This window comes from Peromyscus eremicus, chromosome 14 (assembly GCF_949786415.1).
Source record: "Peromyscus eremicus chromosome 14, PerEre_H2_v1, whole genome shotgun sequence".
Lineage (NCBI taxonomy): Eukaryota > Metazoa > Chordata > Mammalia > Rodentia > Cricetidae > Peromyscus > Peromyscus eremicus.
The window spans coordinates 25,671,728-25,696,914 of NC_081430.1; positions in this window are offsets into that span (position 1 = coordinate 25,671,728).

Sequence of the window (25,187 nt, forward strand, 5' to 3'; positions counted from 1 at the left end):
TTGTCAGAAGATCGTAACAGAAGAAGTAGGAGCTGTCTGTCTCACATGCTCCATTGTCCTGAGATATGGGTTTCTTCTAACTCCTTGGTAGTTTTCTGACTAGGACAGAGGCCTATATGTCAAATTCTACCATTTACACTTACTTGAATCCTGTGTTAATTATTGTCTTTCTGCTTCATGGTTGTCCTTAATACATAAACTCACTTTCACAGAGTTTTCAACTAGGCCAAGTGTGGGGAGAGGAGAGCAACAACATGCTTTGCCCTCATTTGGAACCACCAGGGACATCTCTGTACAGGAGGCTCAGGAATGACCAGTGCTCTTTGAGAGCTGAGCAAAGAGCAGTTGATGAGAAGTTGTTCATGGGCCCTTGCTGTCAAGCTAGTGCTTGAGATAGGTTTCTTCTACACCTGTTATATTAAGGCCTATAAGGTTGTCAGGGTCATCAATAAAACTCAACTGGGTTGTTTTTCAAGTCTTGTGTAAGAGAAGGAAGAAGAAACCACAGTGATGGAAATTAACATTGGGTCATGTTGATGATATCAGTGTTAAAATGGATAAAGGACTCACATAAAGGAATTAATTATGAGGAATGAATGTTTGTATAGATATATGTATATACATATATACACACATACATATGACATAGTATGACATTTAAAAATCACTATGCATCAGGAATTGTGTGAGATTTTTAAATGCATTACCCCATTTGGTCTTCAGAATGTTCCATAAGATAAGTGCTATATTTACACTCATTCTATAGGAGAAACATCTCAAGGAACAGAGTGTTGAGAGGGAGTGTATTGAGGGGTGCAAAAGTTCAAATAGGGAGAGAAGTGGAGGATTGGAAAGACAAGGGAAAGAAGTATAAAACAAAAGAGGTTTGAGAAAAGTAATTTGGTAGATTCAATTAAAAAACATAACAAGGGGGGCTGGAGAGATGGCTCAGAGGTTAAGAGCACTGGCTGCTCTTCCAGAAGTCCTGAGTTCAATTCCCAGCAACCACATGGTGGCTTGAAAGCATCTATAATGAGATCTGGTGCCCTCTTCTGATATGCAGGCATACATGCAGGCAGAACACTGTATACATAGATTTAAAAAAAAGATAAAAAACATAATAAGGAGTCTGAAGGCATAAGCCCTGTAAGACTAGACAATGCAGATCAGAGAAGCAATGGTTAGTAAACAGGAACTCCAGTGCTAAGTATGGGACAGCGGTTAGAATTCTGCTCTTACTCCAGCTGCATGACCGCACACGGGCAGTTCAGGAGTTAGGCAAAGGGTCTTATGTCTTATATCATCAGTGTGATCACATACTTGCAGTGTGGTCGCACAATCTGTGCATGTGTGGTGTGGCTCTGTAAGCCCATCTGTGTCTTAAAGATCCGTGACTCAGACCCCACCCTCTCTCTGTGTTCTGCTCTCGCTCCCCTCACCATCTTCCCTCTCTCTGCACGTGCTTTCCTCCTCGGGCCTGATTTTCTCCCCGCCCCCGCCCCCCCTTCTTTCTACTAAGGCTCTGAAACTAATACTGGGTTTTGCTGTGATCTTTCTGCATGGTGGTGCTTATCATCTGTAGCAGTTGTTTGTCAGGGAGACCTTCAAAACAATACAGGCTCTTGCCCATTGGTTACCTACCAGAACCAGCTCATGAAGGACACTACTGCTATAGACAATGCACACTTTGGATGCAAGATGTAGAGAGATCAAACTGGTCCTGGGCTGGAAGGTCCTTCCCTGCTCTTTGACTCTCCCTGTGCAGGATGGTGCTATTCAGACAGTTAACAGGGTCAAGGCATCCAGGGTTCAATCCTGCTGTGAACTCTGTGAACTATTGTACCGGCCTACAGGACAAAATATGCTTGTTAGTGCAACAGTGGTGCAACTGTTGTGGGAATAACCACCTACTCCTTAACTGAATGTGGTTTTTCATTTAAAAGAAGGAATTCATGCCTAATGTTGTCAACCTGGCAAAACAATCCGTGACTGAAAGGGTCTAAAGCCACGGGGGGGGGGGGGAGTGGGTGGGTAGGAACCTAAGGTGACTGCTTAGCTGAATGGACACAGCAGCAAACTATTTTCTAAATATCTGTGTTTGTACCCATAGACAAAGGCCATTCTTATCCTTAAATGGAGAAACCTCTCCATGCAGGGAACAGAGGTAAATGCAAACCCCCATGTCTGTTTAAGACGCTGAGAAGAAAGGACAGTTGAGGATTCAGCCCTACACAAGACCTTCACACAACCCCTTAAGGCTTAGGGAACATGAGCCTTTAATGCCTTCAGCTGAAGACAGGGCATAAAGAATGCAAGAACGATGGGAGAGGAGCTTCAAGATACTATCTTCTAGGCACAACATGGTCACGGCAAGCAGGAACTAACGGCCGCTGTGCACACTGTTACTGGGTCCACAGAAGCCGTGCCCTCCTAACAACCGGCTACGGAGGGAGGAGGTAGAGCACACTACCCACTTATTTACCCACCAGAGAGCCCACCAGGCTCTTTCGGTCACTTTCTAATTCAAGATCCCACAGACAGCTCTGGTTAAACTCTATGGGACACAAAATGAAAATCGGTAATAGAGGAAAGGGATTTGTGGTGAGGGAAGAGAACTATTGGGGCGGGGAAGCAATAGGGGAGGGTCAGGCGAAGAGTGAGCAGAATATATAGTGTACATGTGTGAAGCTGTGAAAGAACAACATTTACTCTAAACTCCAAAACCAAACCAAAAACAAACAGGTGGTAAATACAAACAGCATATAAATCAAAAAGATCCCATTGATTGTCAGCAGTGCTCACATGTGCCTCTCATCTCAGTTCTGGAGACACAAGGTGGGAGGACCGTGAATTTGAGGCCAGCCTGGGCTACATTGCAAGAGTTCTAGGCCTATGTAAATTCTTGGGCTATCTAAGGAGACTGTCTCAACAAAATAAACAAGCAATCAGCACTCAGTCAACTACAACCCAACCAACGGAATGAACAGCAGCAACAGTAACAGAGCCAGATCTCCAAAAACAGAACAGAACAAAATAACAAAAAAGCCGAATCCTGTTTGCTGCTTGGGCAGGCCCCTGTCCTCCAGGACGGCGGTTTGGGAAATAAAAATAGAATGAACAAGAAAGAAATGAGCCCACAGCATGCACCACTGTGGTGTGTTTCGGCAGCATGCACCACTGCAGTGTGTTTCAGCTCATCTTAGAGCCATTCACAATGGGCACGCTTTGGGGTGTGTCCACTGTTAAAGAAGAGACACCAAGAACTGAGCAGATGCAGTTTTATTACAATGAAATTGTTTTATCGAAGCCTAAGAGCTGGTACAGTCTGATTTCCAAAACTTAAAAACACATCTGCCATGTGAAATGGGCCCCAAGGGCGACATGGTGCACTATCGAGCCTACACTATTCAGCTGATTGGAGGGATTAAATTCTAGTTAATTTCTGTACCGCCAGTGAGCCCAGCATCCTCATGACTCGTGTGAGTTACAGATGGAAAAATATGTCTTTCAGCGCCGGGGACTTGGATGAGCTAATGGAACATTCTGAAGTGGGTTGGGATCCGAAGGGTCACCATCAGGTCGTTTCCACCCTCAGTGTTAAGATTCGGAAGGTTCTGATGTGAGACTTGGTGCTCAGGCTGGGCTTTCCTATTGCAGGCAGCTTGAGTGTGCTTTTGCTGGAGAAGAAGGGGCTTATTCTCTGCAGCTCACCTCCTGGGGGCCGGGAAAGGAGGGAGACAGGGATCCAGAAGAGGTAGGTGTGTACTGGAACCTCAAAGACGGGAGATGGGTTTGGAAACAGGCTGCTTTCAGGACAGAAGAAGGTGCAGACAAAGATAACTGCTTCCCCGGTGGGTGGTGGGGCGTGTCCCGAGAGACAGCCAGACAGCCGCAGCAAGGGTGGGGTGGGGGGTGGGGGAGAAGAGGTAGAGTCCCAAGGTTTGCTGCAGCAAACTGGGGGAACGGGTGGATCTACGGAGTGAAATTACCCATGTTGAGGCAGGATAGAAATAGGGAGAATTATGCCCACCCCCATACTCTGGGGTCTGGTTTTAGCCTCTCACCAGTGGAGCGGTAGGAATTCCAGCACAAGCAACCCCTGCTGAAAGTCTTTCTCCCTCCAAGCTATAAAGCTGCAGCAGCATTCTGGGCCTCTCACAAGCAACCCCCTTTACAAGGAAAGGCAAGTCCCAATCGCCTGAGCAACCCTAGTGCCTCCTGGTTATAATTCTGCCCAAGGCACCCCTGGAGTCACTCTATACTCTCCGTGATCAAAAAGATAAAGAAGAAGAAAAAAAAGGTTTCCTAGCACCCTTTTGAGAGGCAACTTGAGAGCCATAGAAACGCTAATTGCAACTGTCCTTAGAGGAGATCATACACACACTTGGGTCTGCCTTACTGAGTGCTTCATTTTCTCTTAACTTTTATGCTCGAAGTCTGAATTAAAATAGCTAGAAGAAAACCTCCAATTCTTCTTTACACTGGCTAGCCTTGACATCTTTAGATTTCAATTTTATGTTTATTTACGTGTGTAGGTGTGTGCATGCATATATGAATGCCTAGGGAGGTGAAAGACCTCACGTCTGGAGCTAGAGTTACCGGCAGTTGGTAACGTGGGTGTGGGGAACCAGACTTGGGGCTTCTGCAAGAGCAGCAAGAGGTCTTAACCACTGAGCCATCTAAGCAGTGCCCTAAAACTGGTTTCTATTTCAGAGCCACAAAGCATAAGGTTTGGCCTGAGTTAAGGTCTCTAAAAGATTAATGGTATTTTTCAGGCTGCTGAGAGAGACAATGTGGAACCATGTCGCTGTCCCCTCACCTCTGACGCTAAGACTTTCTTTATAACGACTTATGCATTTTTGCTTGACAGAAAAATTCCCGCTTGCTATTGTGCTGTTTGCTAATGTAAAGTATGAAAGGGGTGCTTTTTATTAAATGGCACTCAAATAATGAATGACTACCTTCAATCTCTAAATTGCCTAACAGCTTAATGCCGTAAGATGAGGTAGAGGGTAAGGGCTATGGGAGACTGAATATCAGTCAGACTGGGGTACATGGTGGCCACAGAGATGTGGCTATCTCAGCCTGTTGTGTCACGGTTTCTTCCTAGATTAAATCCTTCTATCTCGAGGGAAACTTACTAAGAATATGTACAGGAGAGGTGATGTTCTTCTAAGGGAAGATGAAATGCTACAGGGAAGCTCCTTATGGCAGGAAGTAAGCAACTCAAACTAGCTTCAGGAAGTCCCTGAAACTGACCAGATTCACTAGGCCCCTCCCTTCCCAAGAGCATTAAAAACTGTTGAGAAGAGACTGATTTTTAGTAAGTCTAGCAGCTTAAAAGAAGCTGGGACCAGTCAAACAGCCGTCTAGAAGAAACAAGACAGATGAACTGCCTCGAAGAGGCTAAGACCTATTAAGTCACCTGAAAAGGATGCTCGCCAACCTGTGGAGCTCTCTGCCATTTGAGCAGTATAGTGGTGCTGGTTTCCAGCTTTTGTGAACTATCACCCAGGCTAGGGTGGGCTTTGGTGATGCAGGTGTCTTTAAGTCATTTCTGCTCCTGGAAGTAACCCCTCACCCATACTCCAGTAAGTAACCCCAAGAAAACTTGGGGTTCACTTAGTCAAATTTTGGTGGTAGGTGCCTGTGAGTTGTCTGTTCCCTATGTGGGGCGAGCAGATTTTGATCATGTTTCCTGAGGAACAGTGTCACACAACACACTCTCCCTATGTACTGTGGTCTGAGTGGATGTGTTTTCTCCCCCTAGATTCATCGGGTTGAACCGTATCACCAAGGTTAAGAGACAGACGGGGCTTTCAGGAAGTGGTTAAGTCATGAGGGCTATGTCGTCGTGAATATGATAGTGGCCGTTAACAAAAGGAGAGGAGAGAGGGGAAAGTGTGGCTGGGATGCAAAATAAATAAATAAATAAATAAATAAATAAATAAATAAATAAATAAATACTTATGGGAGGCTGTCCAACCTTTGATTTCTCATCTTCCCTCCGGCTGTCGTGTTGAAGTCACAGCAAAAGCAGGAAAGTAGAGTGACCTTCACCAGAGGCTGAATCAGTTGAACTGGTTGAACTCTTGATCTCGGAATTTTTTGCTGCCCAAACGAGAGAACTTTTGTCTATAAGTCACACTGAACAAAACTCTCCACAGCCAGCCTAGGTAGACTCTGCATGGGAAGACCCTCTCTGTCCTACCCATCTGACAGCTTCATCTTCTCACAACATGTGACGACGTCCACAGCTGCTGAGTCTGGGAAAGCCAGCCGGTGGCAACATCTGCATGTTAACTTCTGGAGGCGGGAGCCGGTTGGGGTGTTGGGCAGTTCTGAGGGGCAGAGGGTTGGTGTTTGACCCTTGCAAGGATCATGTCATTAGGAATCATCCATCCGTGGAGAGGCTGCTCTTCTCCCAATCATAGGTTCCTCGCCCCCATCACACAGAACCACTGTGGATTCAGACTGAGTTAATGCCCAGCAGTGAGTTGTAGCTGATATGCAAAGCCAGCCATCGAAGCCTGGTGTGTCTAGCGTTGCCTAATCGCTTAATTGACCATAATAATTTTATTATCTAGGCTTTAAAATTGGACAATTGGCAGTTTTTTTTTCAAAATGCTTCCAGGTTGATTACATATGTAAGGAGGAGGAGATATGTAATACCTATATGCTGGGCAACTGCTTTTTCAAATGGCATTCATTCCTCTTTATTTTATTTGTAAGTGTAGCGAGTTCAAGGAAAGCATTGTGGTAAACAGGCAGATTACATGTGAGCCGTGTAAAGAGCAGCAGCTTGCAGAAATATTGCTATAGATACTAAGACCAAATCCTGCCTCGATCCGGACCACACATAATTGAATCATGTTCAATAGAAGGCCATTACAAACCCGAACTTATTTGCAATGCTAATGTAGGGGGGACAGCTGTCACGGGGAATTAAATATGATCATTCAGAGCTTGAATAAATGAGGTGTCCATTATCTTCTGGCTGTGTTGCAGGCTGCTTGAAGAACACAAATAAATGATACTGTTGCAGGGACCAGCCCATGGTTTTGTCTTTTAGTCCTGGAAATATGAGAGCTCTGGAGGTGGAGGCAGGGAGACACAGAAAAAAAAAAAGACTTGGCAGATAAATGCAGGCAAGTAGGCAAAGAGTTTTTAGCCTCCTCCCCCTAAAGAAACTATGAATGCACAGACATAATCAAAATTCTATTTTCTGATGCCTGAAATAGATTTTAATTCTATTAAAGATTTTTGTCAAGATTCATCCCCATCTCCCTAAGACTCAAATCACAGCCAACTCACAAAGGAGGCTGAACGTGAAAGGGAAGAGTGGGACATAAACAAAGCTAATCCTTTTGTCCTTCCTCAAGGCTTCTCTTCCCATCCAAACGGATAATAAAGATAACAGAACTTTCTCATGGAAAATCGATCTGCCAATGAGCATAAAAGGTACTTGGATCAGCTCTAGTTTAAAAAATGCCATTAATTGTCCAATTAACAGAGAGGGAGTTTTCCTTTGATTAGATGTGAGCAACCTGCCTACAAATAAGTTTTCTCATGTTAATAACACGAGACACTAAACTATCATCTTTTGACACATAATAAAAATTTTTAAAAAGTAATTAACTATAACACCATTTCCTGATAGAACATCGAATGCAGGTAATTCTAGAACCCTCCTCATCAGGATGAAGTTACAATACACTGTATTGGGAGAAAAGCCAGGCTTCTGTGACAGCGGCCAGCACACCACTAGCTCTGGGAGAGAAAATGAGACCCGCAGTCTCTGCTTCTCCTGCCCTAAGCTGTCAGCCAAGGAAGCAAGTTAGTGAACACACACACATACAGACACACACAGAGACACAGAGACACAGTCACACACACAGAGACACACACAGATACATACACACATATAGACATACACACACACAGATACATATACACACACATAGACATATACACACAGACATACACAGTCACAGACACACAGACATACACACAGACACACATACACACACAATCACACACGGACACACACACATAGACACACACAGATACACATACAGTCACACACACACAGAGACACACAGACACATACTCACACACAGTCACACACATAGATACACAGATATACACACACTGACACACACACAGACACACAGACATATACACAGACACACATACACACACACAGTCACATACAGACACACACACATAGACACACACAGATACACATACAGTCACACACACAGAGACACACAGACACATACTCATACATAGTCACACACATAGATACACACAGATACACATACACACACACACACACACACACACACACACACAAAGGAGAGCTGGTAAAAGTGATAAGTAGATCAGATGGCAAATCTTTTTATATCTGTTTTTGTATATCCCAAGAAACGTAGCATTGGATTTTTTTGTTTGTATTACAGTATATGAATTACATTTGTGAAGTATATAAATTCAATTCAAGAAGGTATTGTATTTGTAGCTTCCAAGAGCTCTGAGTGTCTGTGAGTTGCCTGTGGGTGAATTCTTTCTAAAAGTCAGTTTCAGGTACTTGCGGAACATTTTAGAAATGCAATGCAATATGAATGCTTAACGGGAATCCCTAGAATTAGAATCCTGAATGAGCTTATGGGGAGATTTTTCTTCCATACTGACAAAATATCTTTCCTTTCAGGGTACATGATTTGTGCGTGTGTGTGATTAAAAACTATTCCTTGGAAGTATGACTGTAATCCTAGCACTTGGGGGAATTAATGTAGGAGAATCATGGGTTCAGGAATAGCCTTAGGTTCATCTCGAGTTTGAGGCCAGCCTGGGCTACATGAGACCTTGTCTAAAAAAAAAACCCCACAAAAAACAAAAAACAAACATTAAAAACAACCAAAAAACAACCAACCAAGCAACAACAGCAAACCAAACCAAAAATAAAACCCATAAACAAACAAAAATACCTATTCATTTGAAAGAAGATTTGTGGTGGTATTGTGTTCCCCAAAATATTGTGCACCCTAATAAACTTATCTGGGGTCAGAGAACAGAACAGCCACTAGATACAGAGGCCAGAAAATGGTGGCACACAAACCTTTAATCCTAGCATTCCGAAGGCAGAGATCCATCCGGATCTCTGTGAGTTCAAAGCCACACTGGAAACAGCCAGGCATGGTGACTCACGCCTTTAATCCCAGGAAGTGATGGCAGGAAGCAGAAAGGTATAAAAGGCTTGAAGACCAGGAACTAGAGGCTTTTTAGCTTTTAGGCTTTCAGCAGTAGTTCAGCTGAAATCCATTCAGATGAGGACACAGAGGCTTCCAGCCTGCGGAAACAGGATCAGCTGAGGAATTGCCGAGGTGAGGAAGCTGTGGCTTGTTCTGTTTCTCTGATCATTCAGCATTCACCCCAATACCTGGCTCCTGGTTTGTTTTTATTAATAAGCCCCTTTAAGAGTCGTGCTACAAAGATTATTGGGATACTTAGAGTGTTAGAGGAAAAGAAGATTGGGTTTAAGATTCTAAAAGAATTCTCTAGAACCTCGACTTGGGAGGAAGGTTGAGAAGTCCTACCATGAATACCCACGCTAGGAGACTGTACTTAGAGTACTTCGAGCTAACTCAGATGCCATCAAACTCTCAGGATTTCTTTCTTACTAGAAGCTTGAAGAATTTAGTAAAGGATTAACTAGTGTAAATATCTGTGTTTGTAATAAATGTAATGTAATGTTTAAATAGCAAGTGAAAACCCATAATCCCAGCTTCCCAGAAATAACACTGATAGCTTTATTAATATCAATTCAATACTTTTTACTTTATTTATATAAATATTCTCATTCATTTCTTGTTTTCTATAACAAATTTCTTATGGATTGGGGTGTATTTACCTAACATATTAAGGTCTTAAAATTTGTTTTTGTCAGCATATATTAATTATACACAATAATAGCCTTCATTATGACATTTGCACACACATGTAGAATATATTTTGATCGTATTCATTCCCCACTACCTGGTCTTGTCTCCTTCCTCTTTCCCCTGAATCCCTCTCTCTCTTTTCCCAACTAGTTCTACAATCACGTCTCTCTTTTTGTTTCTCAATGAGTATCAATAGAGGTGCTTACAGAAGCGCGGGCATCTTAGTGGTGAAGGCTCAGGCTTGATCCTCAGTATTGCAGGGGGGCAAAGGACAGTATTTATTATGGCTTAACTTAAGAACTGGAAAACTACGGTGTGTTGCCCAAGCCCTGTCCCTTCCCCTCACCTGTTTGTGCAAATGAAGTTTTACTGGAACACAACACACTCGCTTGCATTGGTGTGGCAAAGGCAGGGTTGAGCAGCTCGAATGGTGGTGTTTGCAGAGTTGAAAGTATTTATATATTGCCCTTTACGGAAAAAAGTTGGCTGGCTTTTGACTTAACCCATCATTTTGCTGGGTATGCAGATTGTTTCTGATTTAATATTATAAAAATAATACCACAGGGCCAGCAAGATGGCTCACCAGGTTAACGCTCCTGTCAGCAAGCCTAATGACCTGAGTTCGATCCCTGTCACCTACGTTGTGGGAGGGGAAAATGACATACTGTGGCACACACATAGCCCCACCCCCACCCTCCCACACTAAATAAATGTAATAAAAAATAACACTGCAATAAATATGCTATAGATTCCTTATTGTATCCATCCACTGCCTCATGTCCTGTTTGTAGGAATGGATTTTACTCCTGAGGCCATGGGCCATGTGAATCACTGTGACTACTGGGGTCTAGAGACTGACTAGCTAAGGTTGGTCACACAAGTACAGTCACACGTCACTGATGGTAGAATTAAGTGATGTCCATGAAAGTGTGCTGGGACTAGACAGCCAAAAGCTGGTACTCAGTTGTTCTTGGACACCACCCTGTGTGTCTTTTTTCCCTTTCTGATTTTAATCTGCATCTTTTTGTTGCAACAAACTACGACTGTAAGTGTAAGAGTTTATCTGAGTTCTGGGAGTTCTAGAGAATCATAGATCCTGTGCGGTCCTAGGGAGTCTGTCAATTTTTCCTTGTGTATGAGGGAGCGAAGGAAGGAGGGAAGAAGGAAGAGAGGGGGAAGGGAACAGAAGGGATGGAGAGAGAGAGAGAGAGATCAGAGGGGAGTGTGTGTGTGTGTGTGTGTGTGTGAGAGAGAGAGAGAGAGAGAATGTGTGTGTGAGAGAGAATGCATGTGTGTGTGTATGTGTGTGTGTGTGTGTGTGAAAGAGATCAAAGGAGAGAGAGTGTGTGTGTATAAGAGAGAGAGAGAGAGAGAGAGAGAGAGAGGAGAGAATGCATGTGTGTGAAAGTGAAGAGAGAGAGCAAGTATGTATGTGTGTGTGTGTGTGTGTGTGTGTGTGTGAGAGAGAGAGAGAGAGAGAGAGAGAGAGAGAGAGAGAGAGAGAGAGAGAGAGAGCAGATATTTTGTGGTGGTTGGACGGAGTGAGAATAGACCCCATAGGTTTATGTATTTGAATGCTTGGTCCTAAGTTGGTGGAACTGTTTGGGAGGAGTTAGAGGTGTGGCCTTGTTGGGGGAGGTGTGCCACTGAGAGCCGATTTTGAGGTTTCAAAGCCTGGGCCATTTCTAGTGTGCTCTCTGCCTCCTGGTTGTGGATAAGGGTGTAAGCAAGCTCTCAGCTGCTGCTCCGGTGCCACATCTGCTTGCCCCTCGCCATACTCCCTGCTGTGATGGTGATGGAGTAGAGCCATCTGGAACTGTGAGCCCCAGTAAGCTCTTATATAAGTTGCCATGGTCGTGGTGTCTCTTCACGGTGATGGCAAGGTAGTTAGGACAGAAGTCCAGGTAGAAAGTAAACGTGGAGTCATGATAGAATCTGCTGCAGGAGCGTGGCTGTGATGATGGCTGCTCACGGCTACCAATTTAACACGCCTGGGAAGAGAGAACCTCAGTTAAGGAATCACTCCTACCAGACTGGCCTGTAAGTGTTTCTGTGGGGACATTTTCTTGATTGCTAATGTGGGCAGTGCCAACCCTGGGCAGGTAGCCCAGAGTTTTCTAAGAAAGGTTACTGATCATGAACCTGAAAACATGCTGGGTAAGCAGTGTCCCCCAAAGTCCTCAGCTTCCTGCCTTGCCTTTCTTCGATCATGAACCTGTTAGTCAAATAAACGCTTTTCCCAAAGTTGCTTTCAGTTAGTGTTTTAGCACAGCAACAGAATTAAAGCAGGACAGTGGCCAGCTACAGTTTTGGTCAGGTTGGGACCATGGAAATGATCAAGGTTGAATTTTCCTGGGTATATAGAATCTTAAGATCCAAAGCTCTGGGAGAATGTGAGTTTAGGGCAAGAACACTGCTGTGAGTTGCTTAGGGAAGCAGGAAGGATCTGAGGAGAGGGCCTGGGAGGTTTGTGCAGTTGTAGGGAAACTGGGCACACACCCCATAAACATTTACTGTCTAACAACGACCTTTGTCCTGAACATTGGGGATATGAAGGATAAGAGAATACCTTTGCTCTTAGGGGTTTCCGTTATTTCTTCAAACTGGAATGGAGGTGTTGTAGGCAGGAATCTGGTAGCATAAAAGCAGCAGATGTCTACTTCAAGAGCCAAGTCCCTCAGACTGTCTCTTAAGTCTCAGTTGCCTCCTCTGGAAAATGGAGATGATGATGGCTATCTGATTATTATGTGAGTTAAAGGGAGTAATCTTTATTGGTTACGTCACAGAAAACAGTGCATGGTGGTTATTCTTTAGGGCTGAAAGTAGGGACATAAATTTGCAACCTCGGCATTTGGCAGGCTGAGGCAGAGGGATCTCGAGTTTGAGGCCAACCTGGGATGCATTCAAATTCTAGCTCCCTGCTTATTCTGGGTCTTACATGAGTCTTTTAGCTTCTCATGGTAGGAATCTCCTCAGTCACATGTATCTCCTATGGTCACATGGGTCCTGGTACTCAGACCTCTGCTGCCACCACCTTGAAATTGTACTCTCTCATTTTTGCATGGGGCCCTGCAAAATTTTGCATGGGGCCCGAGATTCTGTTTACTCAAGGAAATGGAGATAATAATATATATCCTGTTATTTTTCAGTAGTCTCATTTTTAAGTGTTTAAGTTTGACATCAAATGGTTTTATCCTTTTCCATTTTCTCTCAGTTTTTGGTCACGCTATCACACAGTGTTTATGTAGGGCCAGTTCACTTATTTTATAGAAAGAAAGCAAGTGCTGTGTCCTGTAGGAGAGAACAGGTCCTAAGGACGCACAAGCCTCATGTTTTGTTGTGAAGAACCATTCCCCGAATATTTCAATGTTTTCCACAGTGCACTCAGTGTTTTCTATGAGGAAATCATGGCATCTGATATAACAAAAGGCAGAACAATCCACGAACTTATATAATAGGAATACAGCTACCCCTCGAAGATTGGTGCTTTGCTGTAAAGTGTGGTATGAAAGCAAACTTCGGGACTGTGAAATGCCCTCTTAGAACTAATTCTGGCCATTTAGATTCCTGCAGTCTGGAGCAGAGGAGAATAAAGAACCACGTCCCACTAGAGAAGGTAAATTTGAAGGAAATACTGAAGTAAGAGGAATAAACCGTTTCTGAGTACTTCCAACACAATGGCATAGTTGTCTTTTTAAATAGGGTACTTGTATTTAATTTCTGCCCGTCAGCAGGTAGGAAGAGAGATGGAGAAAGTGAAATAGCTTTACAGATCAACAGAGGCCTATTGAGGTAATAAGAGGGCTGACGTAGGCATATGTTTAAACTCTAGCAATTTAAATATTTTCATATTTGAATTTCTATCCTCAACACTAGAAAATTAAGTGTTGGGTATGAAGTCTAGTGCCAGATGGGGTGCTGACTAAATGTCTTAAAAATTCAGAGGCATCTAAACAAGCAAATAAGATGTGTGTGGCCTGTAGGCAGGAAGTGCTTGTGATTGCCTCATGGTGACAGCTTCCCTTAGTGGCTCTCTGATGGCCTGTATGCAAATCAACCAAGATCTTATAATTTAGCAAACTGGGTTTGTTTGAAAAGTCCGGGAGAAGCTATATACAATGCTTAAGGAAAACCTCAAGCCGATATTAAAAACATCAGTGGGAGTATAGTTTGTAAAAAGCAAAGACACTTGAGTTAAGAAGTGGGATGATTGAAATTTATTGAATTCAAGAGTGTTCCTCCTGACTGTCACTGTATGATCAGCTCTAAAGGAAGAGAGAGCAGGTCTTGTGGAGCCATGTTAGCAAGCTCTGCACTATGGAGAGGGAGAGAGGTGGTGGGTGCGAAAATAGTGGCCTGCTCTTCAATGAAGGGCTTTTAATTTTGCAATTAATAGGGATGTTTTATTTTGCACCAAATTTAAGCCTTCAGAGCTACCCCCACTTGAACTTTAACAAATAAGAGGAAAACGAGTGTTGGCATGGGGTCCGGGAGCGGGAGTGTGAGCAGAGCACGTGGTTTTAACATTCATTGTTCATTAGTTCGTGTTTGTGGGCTGAAAGCTTCCCAAAGGTCAACAGTGTGATAATGCTTTTTATTACCATAATTATTACAAATGGTTACCTTTGGCCACTTTGACTGTGGCACTTGGAAAAATTACTTTTGAAAATAGTTTTTCAGTCCTCATCCTCTCTCTTCAGAGTGGTGAAGGGAAATTAATGGTGGTGGATGCTGTGGGGGGCAGAAGGAAGCAGAAGTGGCCTGGTGTAGGCCACACACTGAGCCTGTGCTGGGGGAGGGGCAGGCTGGGGAAGAGAGTGCACCGGTATACTATGGTTTCATTTCTGTAAACAGGGAAGCTATTTGGTTTCTATTTGAAGGGTTTAGAGTTGAATCTGAGATTCAGTCAAGATGTTTGTGGAGTGTAAATGACAAACTTTGTTTTGAGGGGGGCCTGTTTATCTAACAGACAGACAGACAAACAGACAGACAGACAGACAGACACACACACACACACACACACACACACACACACACACACAGTTTCTCCTCAGTGATGCTAGCCAACCCTTGGCATGGCATTGGTCACACTGGTAGGAAGAAGTCTGTCTTCTATTGCACAAATTGAGATTGAAACTGGTAGAAGGATCTAGATTTAATTTTTAAAACTTTACTATTATTTGCATGAGTGTTTGATCAGCATGTATGCCTGTACCATGTGAGTACTACCAGTGGAGGCCAGAAGAGGAGGACGTCAGATCTCTAGGACCTGGAGTTTCAGATGGTTGTGAACAGCTGTGGGGTACTGGAATCAAACTTGAGTCCTTTGGAAGAGCAGCTAATGGTCTTGAGGCCTCTGGAAGAGCATCTTAACTACTAAGACATCTCTATAGCCCTAGTCTAGATTTTAGATTTAGTGATATATACTACACAATATATATATATAGTAAATTCAAGAGAGGGATGAAGGATCCAACAGTAGCTGTGGAAGAGGCATAGGAAACAGCAACTTTAAGATGTCCCTGAAGAAGGATGTGCTAAAGGCCTTATAATTGGCAAAGTTTAGGGAAAATCAAAATAGGGGAATTAGAGCTGCTTTAGTCTGATGAAAGGGTTCCAGTTAGTTCAGTGTGGTGATGTTTGGCATTAGTAGGGTCTCTAAAAGTGGGGAATGGATTAGTTTGTTGGGTTGTCATTCTCAGACAGGAATAAGATGGCTTTCATGGGAGTCTGAGCTAATTCTTCTGATAGAAAGTTGTTATGAGAGGACCAGTCGTGATGCACGCCTTTAATCTCAGTGCTTGGGAGGCAGAGGCAGGCAGATGTTTGAGTTCGAGGCCAGCCTGGTCGACAGAGAGAGTTCCAGGACAGCCAAGGCTACACAGAGAAACTAAAAGACAAACAAACGAAACCCAAACCAAACCAATCCCTTCAAATACTCTGGCTTCCTGTCTTAGTGTGTGCCTGCTCCTCTGTACACATAGCCTCCATCACAGTGACTTAGCCAGGGAGATCCTCTTCCGAGGAGTCAGCGCTCTGCTGTGTAGATTTTCAGCCTCCCAAATGGTGAACTACATGCCTGTTTCGTTTCTAGAGCACACAGCCTCTGATACTTTATTGCAGTGACAAAAATGCACTAATCTTAAATCTAAAAACATAATGAAAACATACTTTTCTATGGGACATGAAAAAATTTAAGAGGGAGTTTATATTTTCATCTTGATGAAATACTAGCTTGTAACTTGCTATTTTTAATGTTATGTATGCAAACTAGAAGGAATATTTCACCCGAGGAATTCGTTAAGTTCCAGTCATACTAGAGATATGTTATCATAATTGACTAATTTAAACAGAGTTACCTGTAAAACTAATCTCCTACATATAGTCTCCGGGATATGATGTTTCGATGAGGTTTCTAACCTTGGGATTACCGAGTGAGGAAAAGCTAGATAAAGAGCACTGTGGGGTGGAAGCAAAAGAGAAATGGAGGTCAGATTGAGACAATCCTAAAGCTCTCAGATCTGTGACTTTGAAGAGTCACTGTGGTGGCATGTGGAGGCAACATTAAAGAGGATGAAGTCCCAGACGGTAAGACACCCACCTGTGTTATTTCCTGATGAGAGATGACAGTGTAGATGCATGTGTTAGTAGCAAGAGGGCACAAGACCATAAAATCACTTCCTAAGGAGGGTTGAAATGATGTGGTCCAAGATGGATGAGAAGGGAGAGGGAAAAGAATGAGTCGGTGGAGACCCTAGCCCAGGTGGCAGGTGGTGACCTTGTGTTTTGTCACTGAGGTTGAAGCATATGATTGACAGCAGAGCTGTTGGGTGGGGCTCACGGGTGCCTTGGCTGCAAACCACCACACATGGGGTGGCTTAAGCAACAGAAACTGGTTATCACCAAGTGTAGCAGCTGGAAGACCACGAAGGTGTCATTCCTTTAGAGCTCACTAGAGAGAGCTTTATTTTAAGCTGATATCTTGCTTCTGAAAACTCTTGGTGTGAATCTGGTCTTCACACGACGTTGTCCTTCTATGCCCTTTACATGCACAGACTTCCCTTTTATCAGGATAGTGGTCATGTTGTCTGGGTATTTCTCCATTACACTGTATGATTTCATCTTACGGATTTTTTTTTTTATGCATGCCATATAGGATTCTTTTAAAAATATTTATATATGTGCATGATGTGTGTATGGGCATGTGTACATGTGTATGTGTGCATGCCATGTACACATGCAGATGTCAGAGGACAACACCGTGGAGTTGTTTCTCTACTTGTGTTGTCAAATGGATTCTGACAGTCTGACTCAGGTCACCAGGCATGTGTAACGAGCGCCTTTAAGCCATCTTGGGAGCCCTAATCTTATGTAATCATTTCCTGTAATGGTCTTATTTGGAAATAAGGTCATATCTGAGATTATAGAGTCTAGGTTTCCCCGAACATATTTTTTTTTGGGGGGGGGGGGAGAACACATAATTCAACTACATGGCCCTGAGGTGATCGTGATTGATTTAGGACACGCCAACCAGGTTTTAGGTTCCTGTAGACTCCTTGTCAAGGATGGACACAACGTTGAGGGCTACACACAGAGATTTGATGATCATCAGCATATAGGGAACAACTATGTGTTAAAGAATTATTTCCCCAAATTACCTTTTGAGCTTATGAGTGGCAGCATTTGCCTGGGAGAAGGAGGAGCATAAAGTCCTCAAGCACTTGATGTAGCACAGGATATGCTGTCCTGTGTAGCTAGACCCTCCTTTGGGCTGCCTGCTCACTAATAACGACATGGAGACTCCTCATACCTCAGTTATTTCTTCCTCTCTCCAGAAATCTTGCCTATACCTCCTGCCTAGCAATTGGCCATTCAGCTTTTTATTACACCAATTACAGCAATACATTTTCACACAATGTACAAATATCCCACATTTCTCCTTTTTTTTGTCTAAATAAAAAGGAAAGGTTTTAACTCTAACATAGTAAACTATATAGAACAAGAACAATTATCAAGTAAGTTTAGCCCATGTGAATTTGGCAAATTCAGAGAAAGTACTGTATTATCTATCCTATCTTAGTGAATCCAAAGTTTTATACCTAAACCATTTTCTATCATATCTTGTATTACCATCCTAAAAATATCTTTTCAGATCTTAAAACATCTTCTTAGATAAACAACTTAAGCTTTTATGTTTCTCCACCTTATAAACTTTACACTTTTTATGTAAGTTTTTTTTTCCTGAATTTGGTAACAAGGAAAACTGTAACTATAACTATCTAGTCTTCAACTCCATCAGAGACCCAAGAAGGATGAAATATTACCTGAGTGAATAGGAAGTGCAGAGCAAACAAATTCCAAAACTATAGAAATGACAGAGACAGCTGGCTGCCTAGACAGTCACCCAAGGTTCCTCTACAACATTGGGGCATCCATCTTCAGCCTACAGGCCTAGAATATCTGACAGACTTATGTGAAGCAGGAATTTTGAAGAACTGCTCTCCCTTGTCTTGGCAAAGTTTGTCAATTGCTTTCTTTTGTGTCCTGTTTATCCAGTTTAAACAGCATACTGTCAGCAGTTGAGGCAAGGGCGGTTTTCTGCCCAGTGGCTAGCTTTGCCACAATGAAAGCAGATTCCATATGGAGGTTCTTTGATGCCCATCATCCTTTTTTGAAATAAATTGGTGCTGTCAGAAGCAGGTGTGTCTCACTGTCATTAAAAGCCTTATGTTATTAAAAAATTTTAAATGCCAAATTCTGTAAGTCTTTGAAGTGTTTGAGGACCATCTATGTAAAATATATTTCTGTATGACCTTGAAAACATACCTAACTTGACTACATACTGATTGTTACAGATGACTAACTACAAATCTGTATTTCTTAATTATCTTAAATGGTTTATAATAATAGCTTTTAAGGACTAGAACTTTACATTAAATTTTTAAATGAGCTGCATATGTACAGTACCTTAAGCAAGAGTAGAAACGTGTATACAGTATAACAAAAATAACCTTAAATTTATATCAATATACAAAAATCCATACCAGTGTGAAATATTTGAGATTAGTGGTTGTTTAAAAGTAGACTCAGCAATTTGCCCTTTTATCCCATCATTTCTATACTATATTCTCCTTTTTCCCTTCGGAAAGAGATTCCCAAATTTAATCTCCTTTGTTCAACTTTTTCCTATTACCAATAGCAATTTGTAAGCAACCCCCCTAAACAATGACAAACATCCACAACCCACCGAATGACCAGAAACCACCCACCCCACTTCTTGGTAACATGTTGTATACTCTAGACTGCTTCCTGTTGTTTGTGGGCAATAGCTTCTTTAGGAGACGCTGAGAAAATTCAGATAATGGTCAAAGCTGTTGTCCAGTCTTGGTGTGATGGGAAAGTAAAAGGCTTATTTGAAGTTCTGATTGAACAGTCTATGAGGCTAGACCATCTCAGCTAGCAGCTTTGAAGTTGTTCTGGATGCAGAATTTTGAGGTAACTGTAACAGAGGCATTCTGAGAGCCTAGATAACCTGGGCTACTTGTCTTTATTGGTGTCTGATCCTTTTTTTCTGAAAACACATGAACTTTTAAACGTAACATATATATCTGTATTAACACAAGTATGGAATATGCAGTGTGCACAAGTCAGCTAAAGATGATTTTTTGTTTTATGTTTGAGCAGGTAAAAGGTATCTGTCAATTTTATAAGTTTGTTTGGACTGTATAACCAAACTGTAATATAAGTCTCTATACACCCATATGAAAGGATGGCATGTAATAATAAGTCATGAGGATTCTGTAGCCAACAAGATTTATCCCATAGTAGAGGGATCGGCATATACATCATCTGTCCTGTAGTCTTTCTTGGCTTTTCTATGTCTGTAGTCAAGATTTTCAAGAGGTCTACCCCCAATCAAACCTGATCTTTCTTAATTTTGAAGAGAACACAACTTTTTGTTTCCTATGGAAATAAAAGCATAACCTCTCCCCTAACACAATATATTTTCTGACTTCCATATTGAAGTTAAGACATTCATAAAATATATAGGTTGGTTTATTTTAGCAGTTTCTGTAATCCAATGTCTCTCAGCAGCTATTGTTTTTTTGTACATTTGCATTTTAAAAAATTCAAAGCCGCCGGGTGGTGGTGGCGCACACCTTTAATCCCAGCACTCGGGAGGCAGAGGCAGGCGGATCTCTGTGAGTTCGAGGCCAGCCTGGGCTACCAAGTGAGTCCCAGGAAAGGCGCAAAGCTACACAGAGAAACCCTGTCTCGAAAAACCAAAAAAAAAAAAAAATTAAAAAAAAAAAATTAAAAAATTCAAAGCCAATGAAGTACCGTACAGGATTCAGATACCTTGTGTATTTCCCATTTTTACAGGGCTCATTCTTTTTACATTACTTTATTCTTTCTTTAAAGACTTTACATTATTTAGTGACTATCTATAGCCATTTTCTTTCTTCAGCATCTAAACACATTTTTAGACATATTGTACCTTTTTAGAGGTTTTCTGTGTCCGGACCTGGCTTTACTAAGCACCTGCAGTGTTCTCTGACCCCCTGAGACAAATCTTAAACTGCCACATCAGCCACAGTGTGGCTCAGCTCAAGCCCACAGGCAGCAACTGGGAGCTGTGTCTCTGTATGCTGAGTATTGGCCCACCTGAGAGACGGCAGGACTAGGAGTCCACATCTGGCTCCTCGTCCAGAACTTTTCCTAGCTTTCTCAGGCCCCGTGTTTGGATATGTGAGCCTCTACGTTGGAAACCATATGTAGTTTGGGCCACCACCAGCTCACTAATAATGACACAGAGACTTATTATTAATTATGAAAGCTTGGCCTTAGCTTAGGCTTGTCCCACTAGCTCTTATAACTTAAATTATCTCATTTATATTAATCTTCCTTTGGCCCCGTGTTTTTTTACCTTTCTTTCATTCTGTATGTCTGACCCCTCCCCATGTCTCACTGGCATATTGTGTCATTGTCTTCCACTTCCACCTGCACGCACGGGCAATCCTGCCTATACCTCCTGCCCAGCTATTGGCCATTCAGCATTTTATTACACCAATCACAGCAATACATTTTCACACTGTGTACAAACATCCCACAGTCCTGAAATATGATGTCTTGGCATGTGAGAAAACAGCACAAATCAGCAGGTTCCTCTCATCATCTCCCATCCTTTTCCCTGGAGTAAGTCTTCAGATCCTCACTCAGGAAATGCACCAACCAGGGTTCGAGAGCTGGTTCAGTGGGAAAGAGCACTTGCTGCTCTTTCAGAGGACCAGAGTTTGCATCCCAGTGCCCACATACCTAGACTCATAACTGCCTTTAACTTCAGCTCCAGGGGGACCTAAGGCCTTCTGCTGTGCAGGTACCTTCATAGATATACACAGATGCAGACACATACGTACACATAAATAAAAATAAAATAAATATAAAAAAATAAAGAAATGAACCAAAGAGAAAGGATCCAAAAAGACACCAAGGTAGCATGAGGAATCTGCAAAGACTTGCTGAATTTCCTCTAGTTTATTACCCATCAGCTCATATCCTCCTTGTTTGGGTATTCTCTCCAAGAGTGTTCACCATCTCATTCAACCTAACCAAGATGGTTTACCTGTTTCTTCTTTTCTTAAGTTTTCTGTGGCCAACGGACAGTCAAACTGATGGACACACTTCATATAGTAAATGCATTTGAGTGCTTTTCTCTTGTTATTTTTTTTTTCTGTTGTCTTCAGAACCTTGGCCACAAACCTAAGATGGGAAGAAAAAAATCCTTATTTCCCCTGAAATCTCTTTATGACCTGTTGCTTGATTCTAATGGCTCCTTTGGGGAAGGGGATGAAAAGGTGCAGGCTCAATGGGACAGACACCGTGAGTCAGTTGAAGGGAAACAACAAACTCCTTTATTTAATAAAAGAAAAGGCCTTATGTGCCCTCCTCCCAGCACCCAAGCTGTGTCCCAATCTGGTGGCATTGCATGGTCATCCCTCTTTGCCTGGGCATGATCAGGAACTCTGTCAGCAACCAAGAACTCTGACAGTGCCTGTTGCTAGGCTCTCAAGCAGACTCTGCATGATCAGGAACTTTGACAGTGACCAGGAACTCTGACAGCACCTGTTGCTAGGCCCTCAGGCAGACTCTGCATAATCAGGAACTCTGACAGTGACCAGGAACTCTGACAGCACCTGTTACTAGGCCCCCAGGCAGACTCCAGGTTGGCTCATAAGGAAGTACGTTATGTGCATGCCTTGGCAACTGGTTTGAGCCAATTTCCTCGACCCTATGGGCCTGTCCTACTACAATGACCAAAGCTTTATGCTGTGTTTATCTATTTTTAGAACATCTTTTTCTTTTTGACAATTCTATGTATGTATACAATGTCTTTTGATAACACCTCCCAGTTTCCCCCTCTCTGGACATCCCCTAATCTGTCCTCCTTTCTTCATTTATTCCTCTGTTCCCCTTGTAACCCACTGAGTCCAGCTGGTGCTTTCTGCTGGGATGTTGGCTGCTGATGTTGTATTGGTCTTGTGTAGGTAACTATAGCTGCGGTGAATTCGTGAGTACAATGGCCAGGTCATGCCAAGAAGACAGTATTTCATATTTCATGCCATTTTTCCCATCCTCTGCCTTATATTATTAGAAAAAGATTTAGCTTATGTACTTATTTGTGGGGTGTGAGTGAGTGAGTGTGTGTGTGTGTGTGTGTGTGTGTGTGTGTGTGTGTCTGGGTGTATCTGTGTATGTGTCTATGTGTGAGAGTGTGTGTGTATATGTATGTGTCTCTGTGTGTGAGTGTGTGTGTGTGTGTGTGTGTGTGTGTGTGTGTGTGTGTGTGCTTGTGCCCACAAAGGCCAGAAGGAGCACTGGATCCCTTGGAGATGGTTACAGGCATTTGTGAGCCTCCTGGTGTGGGTGTTGGGATCTAAACTTTGGTTCTCTGATAGAGCAGTTAGTGCTAACTAACCACTGAGCCATCTTCAGCTTCCCATTCATATTCCTTCTGTCTCTACTTCTGAGACATTCTCCGAGCCTCAAAGGCGGTTGATATTGATGGCCTATTTAGCTCTGAGCACTCAACAGTCACTCTGACAAGTCTGAGTCCCTGCGTTGCTGCCACTGCCAAAGAGGCTTCTCTGGTCAAGGTTGAGAACAACACAACCCTGTGGTTATAAACAGAAATACTTAAGAGGAAGCTTGACAACATGTCTACATAGCAAAACAACAGTAGTAGCCCCCCACCCTCCATGGCCTATGACATCAAGAGTCATGGGCTTTTGACCAGGTTCACTGTACCAGGCATGAGTCCTTGCCTGTGGAGCAGGCTCAGATTCAATCAGACAGTGGTTGATTATCCCTATAAACTCTCATGCCTCTATTGTGCCAAGGGTCATATCTTGCCCGGCAAGTTGTTGTAGCATTCAGAATTCACAATAGGTAAGACCATTGATGTTTCTTCTCCTTAGCAGCCTGTATGGCACTATAAAAATGACTCAGCTCAGTGTTTATCTTTTGTTTGTAGACAGGGTCTTACACTATGTAGCTCTGGCTGGTCTGGAACTTGCTATGTAGACCAGGCTGCTCACACTCATTGCCTGAGAAGATTAGAAGAAGAGCATCAGATCCCCTGGAACTGGCATTACAGACGGTTGTGAGCTGCTGTGTGGGTGCTAGGAATTGAACCTAGGTCCTCTGGAAGGGCAAACAGTGCTCTGAACCAACAAACCGTCTCTCTAAGTTCCCACTCAGTCTTTAGATGTCTGATCTCTCACTTAATCCTCAGCTGGACCTAGACAGGGAAATTTTGGGTGAAACTTAGGCCAGTCATTTATTACATGGATGGTCTCTAGATTTGTATGTACTAAAGGCCTTATTTGATTGCACTAAAGATGCAATCTTTCCCTGGGGAGAATCTGGAACAAGAAATGGGCCGAGTAAAAAACCTTGGAGGACACAGATTGTTCAGGAGCTGGCAGTAGGAGGCAGTGAAATGAAAGGAGAAATAGGAAAAAGCCTAAAACAAGCAGGAGGAGGGGACCCGTATTAACTATTTTAGTCAGCTAAGGACCTAGAAGTGTCTCTTTCCTTTAGTGCCCTCTCTGCTCTTTGAACGTACATTTGATTAAGAAGTGAAATTAGAACAATTTTTTTTGTCCACAGTGATTACAAGCAACAGATTCACTGTAAAATAAAAAAGAGAATTACTGTCAATTTTATTCCGAGCTCCCCACAGTCAATGTGCTGTTGAGGAGAAACACCAATTGTGATAAATTGCTCTATCCGTCTATGTACATTGACCTAGTGATGCGTTTGGAGGCGAATTTTATTCTTCAGTTCTGAGCATTGGGACCTGCTTCCCAAGGTCGTGAGCGCATGCTTTTCGTATGTACATGTATGTGCAGCTGTTTAGGTGGGCAAGAAATGCTTTTAATTGTGTGTGTCTGCATACAAAGTAGCAGAGAAGTAGAAGGGGTGAGATATGAAGGCCAGGTTGAGGCATTTGAGAACACGTAATGCTATTTGTTGGTAAATAAACACCCACTGGCTTGTTGCCCATGCCTGCTTAATCTTCATTTCAAAGAAGAACATTTTCATTAAAAATAAAGCAGTTAAAATGTCAAGGTGCCTATTTTTTCTGTCTTTCTTTTTTTTCAGACTTTGTCTCTCTTTTTTTTTTTTTTGACATTACAAAATAAGGGGATTGAGTAAAGCCTAAACTGCAGCTAAATAAAGGCTTTCCTTTGCATTCCTTGGAGAAATCAAATCCAGGACCAGCGGTGAAAGGTGATTGTACTGTATCCACTACACAGACTATTTCTTCTAATTATCAGCATGAATGTAATTACTTACAAGCATCTAGGCTCCTATGATCATGTCCCTTAGAGCATTTCATCTTTAATGATTTTCCTTGATAGAAAGCCAGTTGGAAGCATTTGTTGCATAACATTGCTCAACCAGAAAGAAAAATACGTCCTTCTCAGAAGAAGGATCTGTAATGCTTTCTTTTCTATGGTACTTATATTCTGCCAGAATTTGATTAGGAGTGATCTTGGCACAAAGATCGCTAATGACCGAGTCAAATAACTTATATAGATTAAACAGTTTCTTGGAAAAAAATACAATGTAGCAATGGTGTTTCTTTTCCAAGAATGTTGAAATTCGGAACTGTAACCACTTAAGGTGAATTGTTAAATGCCATAACTTCTGAGGGCAGATATGGGAGGGATGGCTTCT